Genomic DNA, 7,756 nt, shown 5'->3' on the forward strand with positions numbered 1-7,756 from the left:
TCATCCATGCATTTATATTTACATATATTTTTAAATTTTAAATATATTTATTCATTATTTTTATTAAAATATAATTTTTTAGCCATTAAAATCTTCTCTTTTTTCGTAATTTTGCACACTGTACATACCTAAAACAAATTCTAAAGCAGAAGGGGGCGTTTTCCTCCATGCACCATTGTAAATGTAGCAATATCACACGTCTGGGCTTAAGGCAGTGTTTTGTGTCTTTACCAGCTAAGTTATGATTCCCTTGATGTTTTACAAGTGACATTTGGGTGTTGTGTGTTTGTGAGGGTTTCTGGAACGTTATATTCAAAGAACACTAAAACTGTTTTAAGTGTGCAAGATACACGGAATTGGGGGAAAACAGACTCTTGAGTTCATAGTTTGACTTTGGCCAGATCGTCTGTGCGCTTTAAGTTTGATCAAATGCTTTAAATCCGAGAGAAAAACAAACCGCATCAGCAGTTTCCTCACCTCTCTGTGCTGCATGTACAGTGATGCGCTCAGCAGTCATGCATGTCTTCGTCTTCACAACATGTCATCTGTCAGTCATCCTCGTACAGCCGAGCGGCACAAAGAAAACTCAATCAGCCGCGGGAGCCTCTTTTTGTCTGCCAATTCTGGCACTTTCATGCTCCTTATTTGTCAGGTCACAGGTTAAATTGCTGACCCTCCCTCTCAACCCCCCCTCCTCCTCCTCCCCTCTGCGGCGAAAGCTCTATCTACAGAATCCCCATATTTACATGGATTAGACTTCTTTCACGCTGAAGAAAGAAATCTGGTTCATAGTCAAAGCCCGAGAAGCGGCCCACATCGCCGGAGTGGCCACGTTATTCACCGCCGGACAATGACCATATTGTGGGGATCTGAAAGGGGGGTGGGGGGTGGAGGGAAGTGCCCCGCTTTTGGCCTGAGCTGGAGCGGAGAAGCCGCCCCCTCCAACCCCCTTCCCTTTTCGTCCACGCAAAGTCCTGCGCTTGTGCCACTAGGCTCACAGGGGCAAAACCCCATCCGCTCTCCTGACAAGAGCAAACAAAGCCTGCCCACTGTGAACTAGATGAAGATGTCAAAAGCTTTTAGGCTGGTTGGTGGAAGGGGGGTGGGTGGGTGGTAAGACAAGGTTTAAACCAACAAAACCAGAGAAAAGGCCCTTTTCACTCCCATGGATAAATCCCACTAAGTCCACGTTTCCACATCAGCTTTACTTTCCCCCGACAACAATCCAGCGACTCAATAAAATGATCAAGAACAAATAAGCGAGGCCTTCAAGAGGATGGGGCCACTGGTTTAGCAAATAGACCATGCCGAGCTAATCAAAGGAGCTGATACCATATAGACATTTGGGAAATTTACACAACATTAGCGTCCTCATCTAATCCTCCATGACGTCCTGAGCTGCAACTTCTGCAGGAGGCCGAACTGGGGTCAAGCTTCTGGAAGATGCTTTCTGCAAAAAGACGCGAGGCGTCAATATCAAGAATGGCACGTCGCTATGTTAGTGGAGTTAAAACAAACTCAAGTTTCAGAAAGATGGCAAAGTCACTATAGCATGTCACTATAACGCTCCTAGATAACTTGTTTACTCGCTTTATGTGTAACCACACACACACAGACGCACGCACGCACAACTCCGCACAGCCGCTTTCACACTCTGCTTCTCCAGTGGTGTTGAGAACAAATGAGAGCTGTAAGATGTTAATTAGTGTTTCCTCCTGTTCGGCGGGCCAGGGGTCTGAATGAAGAGGTCAACGCTATCTGTGTACCTAAGGCTCAGACAAAGACAGAACACATTGTCTTTGACCAGTTAGGGCTTAGCACTGCTGTCAGCGAGGAAAGAGAGGAACGGAGCGGGAGGGCGCGGGCACATTTATGCTCCAGAATATTTTTGCAATTAAACAAGGCTCTGTCCATTTTTAGAAAGACATCCAAAGCGCTCCTCAGAATTTCCTCTCAGCAGAGCTGCTGTTGTAAACGGAGTCACTGGCTGTGATTTTAAAGACAGAATCCTCTTTTTACTGCGTGTTAGGACTGGATGTGAGCTTTTTATGAATGTCAAAGATCAAAGACTATCCATCTACTTTGGATCCAGCAACCCGGACCTGGATAACGGTGACATTAGCACGCACAGGAAGCGTTTTTCTGTAAGTGTTTACTTTTAAACACAGCTTTCTCTTCCAGGCCAAACCAATACTGGGAAGTAGGAAGTATTTCAAGTGCAAAGCCTTGTCCCTTTTGAGGACCCACCGTATAAAGCAGACCAGAGTGGAGACTATGGCCCATTCAGATGTTAATACATACACCATTCCACTGACTCTGATTAACTCCATGTGAGTTAATAGTTGCCCTGTTAACAAAGAGTTATCCTCCCATTCAAGTCGGCAGTATGTTTAGGAGGAGAAAAGCAAGGAAAGGGAACTTGTAGTGAACCTTTACAGTACAAGCCCCTTCAGGATATAATACAAGCTCCGTCTCCTCTGGCTAATCCAGTCTGCAGATGCTGGAAAGAAGCTCACTGCTCTTACAGGGACAAATAGTCAGAGAAAGGACGGAGGCAAACAAAAGAAATGTTCTCTTTTCCCCCCACCGGGTCTAAACTGAGGTTCTCCAAAAAGTGTGGGACAAGACGACAAGCTAAAAGCTTATGCTGCTTTGTAAAGCGCTTTCTGTGTGCAGTTCATCCTCATGAATAATGATTGGACAAACAAACTTAAAAGTTCTCAACACATTGGCTTTAGTTTTGCGATATTTAAGTTGAAAAATAATCAATAAGACTCCAAGTGATTATTGATGTTTTTTTAAAGTTCACGGTATACTTACCTTGGTCACATCCATTAATGAATGAACCTTACTTTAAGTGTTACATGTTCCCAGCCCAGAAGCCTCACCATTTATTTACCATAACATTTTCTCTGATTAATACGCACCCTATTAGCTAGGTGCTATTAGCTAGTGTCTTTCTGAAACATTCCCCAATCATCGGCTTTCCTCCTGATTTTTGGCCCCAGACTGACAGGTTAATATTAGAAGTTGAAGGCAGTCGCGCTCTCGAGCTAATCTATAATCAATTCCAAATGGTGTGACTGTATAATGAGACAGCAGCCGCTAATGGGCACGAGCAGAATGGTCATGATATCCTACATCTAATTGGTTTGGTGTCCCAGCCCTCAGCGTTTAAAACACTAGCTTTTTGAAGTTTGGATGTTTAGAATGGCTTTCGAGACTCACCTGATCGTGATTCCCGCTCCTCGAACTGACGTAAACACGCACCTGAACTATCGCGATACCTGGGGAATGAACCAGAACTTCAAAACTGCTTTCGCTTCTAATTAGTCTATGGATTTTAAAAGAGACAATAGTTTCATTCTGATATAAAATAGACTACATATGCCCAATGAAACGGTCCGTTTTTTCTTTTTTTTACGTGCATTAATTATCTACATTTTCATTGTGAACTCTTGCTATGCGTGCAAACCCTTGTATTAGCAGTAAATGCCAATAAAGCTCTGAATATATCGGCTTAATCTTATTTAGACAAATTATTCGTTAATCATGCACTGTGTCAATGCAATCTTTTAAAGCCTAGATTTCAGAACATGAGGAAACCAGTCGCAACAATCTTTGGTCGCAGGGAGAGAGAGAGAGAGAGAGAGAGAGAGAGAGAGAGAGAAAGAGGAGGACAGGATGAAACTTAATGGCTTTTCCATTCGTCAGGAATGTGCTGACCAGCATGTCTCCTCAAATTAAAACACAAAGTGACAAAAGGGAGAACATACACAAACACATGGCCAATAAAATCACCTGGCACTGAAAAACACCAATTAACAAGCATGGCTGGTGTTCGGCACATGACCTCACCGTTGCATGCTTAATTCATTGAGTGTCGTCTGGTCATTATGATTGTAACATACGGGAATACAGAGCTCCCCTATAATGCTCAACACTGTCTAATTAACTGGAGCGACGACCTCCTTATACACGTCTATTATTTCATGCGTTTATACATTACGGCAAGCATAAGTCATTATTTTTTTTAAACTAAATGGGTAGCCTATATAATAATAATAATAATAATAATAATAATATAGGCCTACTGTATAAATATTAAATTACATACTAACATTTCTGATATTTCTCCATTAAGTCAATCAGAATTAAATTGTGTATATTTTTCAAAATAGAATTGCTTTTCTCGAGACATAGCCTAAACATAGCTATGAACAGATAATGTAGTCTATATCATATTTTGGCAATAGTCCACTAGGCTATAAACACTCGTTCCTCTCATCCATCTTGAACTCAGCATCAGTCTTGTCAGAAGAGCAGTGTCATGATGAAGAAGTTGTTATTGGTTTCCGCTCTCACACCTCATCGGAAGAATCTGATTCAGACAGAAGGTAAAGGGCAAACCTTGAACTCATTAACAGGTTAAAAGAAGGGCCACGAAACAGCACTATCCATCCACTTTTAATTCAGAGCTGAGAGAACGCGCAAACAAGACAGCCAACAGATGCTCTGTGTGTAAAACAACATCCATTTTAGTCATGCATCGTTTCATTCAGACTATTTAGTTGTGTTAACTTAAAACAGGTTTATTGGGGTTTCAATTTTCGCTTTCAAAATATCTGCTATTTTTATATTGTGTCATTTACTAATATAAAATATATACTGTCGGTATTTTTTCAGCCCAGCTTTCACTGTTCTCTCTGGATAAATGATTAACGATCACCGGGAGTGGGTCAGTGTTGCTCTATTCGTTCGTAGTGAAAGCCCCAAATCTCAGCACAGAAATATCAGTGGTTTGATCAGAGCTAGATAGAATTATCACGGGGAGAGATACAAAGGCGGCAGACAAAACGCGCTCGCTTTCCCTGGTGTTTGAGTACAAACCATATTAAACACCGAGCTCCAGTTATTAGATCTGACTGAAACAGCACTGAGGAATATAAAGCAGACGTTTATGAAATCAGAGACGCTGTTTGACAAACCAAACAGGGTGGCATGAAAACCACAGTGAACTAAACTGATAAATAATTGTGTAAAAGGGGAAATAGCCTAGGCTATAAAAAATTTACGAGTCATACTGTGACTTTCAAATGGTCGACTTTTTAAAGGGAATTTTAAATTATTAAATATATTAACTGTAAAGGTAGTTTTCAGGGCATAATGTCGTCTCACGCAATGCAAATTGTAATTTGGCGTGTAACTAACTAGCTAAACGTCAATTATTTATTTATTTATAAACAAAACACAAACGTTTTTTTTCTAAAATACTTACTAAAACTATTATTATCTTTATTATGTAAATCTAATTCTACAATAAAGTGACAAAAAAAGTCATGCTTACGCAAATTGATCCTATTGGAAAGCGCGTGCGCAGTGTAGCCTACTGTTGCTATGATGATCTCCCTCTAGCGAAAACGCAACCTCTTGCGAATTTCGCGACAGGTGAAAATCGCTATGCGCTCTGACTAACTTGTAGTCGTACTTGTAGCGTTAATGAAACGTTTGAAACCCCCTATTGAAACATACAAATGGCTATTTGTTTGCATTTAAAAAAAATGTTTTCTTTTACTAAGACGCCCCCTTTCCTTATTCAAACCTTAAAAGGGGTCTGCTCCTCCGAAATCCCCTATAATTCGCACACTGTCTGTAAGCAAACTACATATATGCTCAGAAGTGTAGATGCAGTTTAAGTGTTAGAGGTTATGTGCTTTGTCCTTAACCGCAGTTTTTAGATTTGACGGAATCACGATATTTCGCACACGCCTCACGATATCACGCACTGAAATGTTTAATGTATAAGCCAACATTAGTAGCCTATACTAGACAGAGAGCGCACATTATAAATATGCATGTATTCAATTAAGGGTATTACACAGGATTTCATTTGCATAAGGATTTTGGAGCTTAACATGCCTTTTCATATTTGTGCAATACAACTTTAATATTAACGCCTGCCCTTCCATGCCGTGGGTACTTTGATTAATAGTCTATCTGTCTACATTACTATTACTATAGCTACTACTATCATCACAGTTCAGATCAGCTTAATGGGCCCCAATGACTGCCAGGACTGTGGTAAATTGTGACTGGTATATTTGTCACTACATAAACAGTAGCTGCACCTGTTTCTCTCATGGCAGCTCAGATAGTGTGTATTTTTTGGAACGGAGAATTCTATGATTTTTCATTGAGTGAGTAGCCTAAAGTGTTTTCCTAGGGATCTCTGAGTCCTGTTGTTTTCTCCTGCATGTCTGTGTTGTTGACCATTTCCCCTCCTTCTTATTATATTGTGTGATACAAAAAAAAAAAAAACGATGGAATTCACAAGAATAATTTGGACAATGTCACTCTGTGGTAGGTCAGTTGCTAGAAAACGATGGGTTAAATTCCCTCATATAAGCTCATTTTACCCTTAAAGCATTTGAATGGTCCATATGTTTGAGACAAGCCAGCAGTGACTTTTCTTCATTCAGTGAGCTGAACCTGTGCTTCAAGTACATTATATAGCTAATGACGATCGATTACATCAACATCATTAACAATTTATGAGCCACATACAATAAACGGCCCATTTTAAAGAATGTTTATTAGTTCCTTCGTTCACAGCACTGAATTAAAATACACAGTTCCCTAAGGTTACACTTCCCAGCAATGTTTGTGAAGCTCATGATCTTGTCAAAAAGCCAGGTGTTTGTTTATAAGACACAAGCTGATATTGTGTCAGAGTTAATGCCAGCCTTAATCTGTTGTGCTGCTTGGAAACACGCTTACATTCAGGTTGTCTTATTGGAGGGTGCAGAAGCGTTTTGAAGAATAAACAAGCACCCATGACAATTTTTTGAGCAACTAACGAGCTCTTCCCGCAACTTCTCGAAATAAAGATTTTGGTTTTGACACGGTGTAGCTACAAGAACATTGTTTATGAATTGTAATTAAACCCAAACACAATTCCAATAGTTTTGGCAGAAATTTCACATGTAAATATTAAACCTAATATACCTAGTATAAACACACTGCTTAGGCTAAGCATTTTTATTTTGGCGCCATGTACATTATTTCAAAACTTTTGCACAAAATGTAAAATATTTTGCACTATTTATTATTTTGTGCATGCTTCGTGTTCAATGGGCTATAATGCAAATGGCAAGCCGAAAGCAAATACTGTACGAACAAAGATTGAATGAACAGTATTTGTTACTACTATTCTGCAAAACTCTTTTTTTTAATTGGGTTAAAGCATTGCTGTGATTATAGTGAAGCATATGGACTTCACAATACAACATATAAAAGCATTAAAAAAATATATAAATCCAATTCTCTGCGGAGCATCAATGCTATGTTAACTCAAAAAATCAATTGATTTTTGCGTCGACCTATATCATGCCTATTTTGTTAAAACACGAGTCACGTGGGGGCTGTATGAATTTGTCTCCCACTGGTTTGTTCCTGAGGTCCCCAGCTCTCTAGGGCTCGAAATGAATACTGTCTCGCCAATTAAGTTCAGAGCGCCAATTAAGAGTGCTTTATGAATTCTTAGAGTAAAAACAAAACCTAAAAAATCTAAACGAGCAACTGAAAACGCCAACGCAAAAATGACTTGACTATAATATATGCTAAATATAATCTATCTTGTGCTTCTGTCTGTTTTTTTCCACCCCTTTATTCACTGCGTGGACATCAGAGAAGTGTCTCTCTCTGCGCTGTTAGAATCATCAGCTATTATACTGGATGGACTGTATAAGTAAAACAA

The 7,756-nt window shown here is 39.8% G+C and overlaps 1 long non-coding RNA gene across 1 annotated transcript in view; it reads right to left on the reverse strand.

Annotated features, from left to right (window-relative positions):
- LOC107753006 (uncharacterized) overlaps window positions 1–3,270 on the reverse strand; it is a 15,142-nt gene extending 11,872 nt beyond the window's left edge. Inside the window, exon 1 of the long non-coding RNA XR_001641423.1 lies at window positions 3,229–3,270. This is a non-coding gene — a long non-coding RNA (uncharacterized LOC107753006). The remainder of the gene's footprint in view (window positions 1–3,228) is intronic.
- Window positions 3,271–7,756: the final 4,486 nt, after the last annotated feature.

This window comes from Sinocyclocheilus rhinocerous, unplaced genomic scaffold, assembly GCF_001515625.1.
Source record: "Sinocyclocheilus rhinocerous isolate Xijiao unplaced genomic scaffold, SAMN03320098_v1.1 scaffold951, whole genome shotgun sequence".
NCBI classification, from domain to species: Eukaryota; Metazoa; Chordata; class Actinopteri; order Cypriniformes; family Cyprinidae; genus Sinocyclocheilus; species Sinocyclocheilus rhinocerous.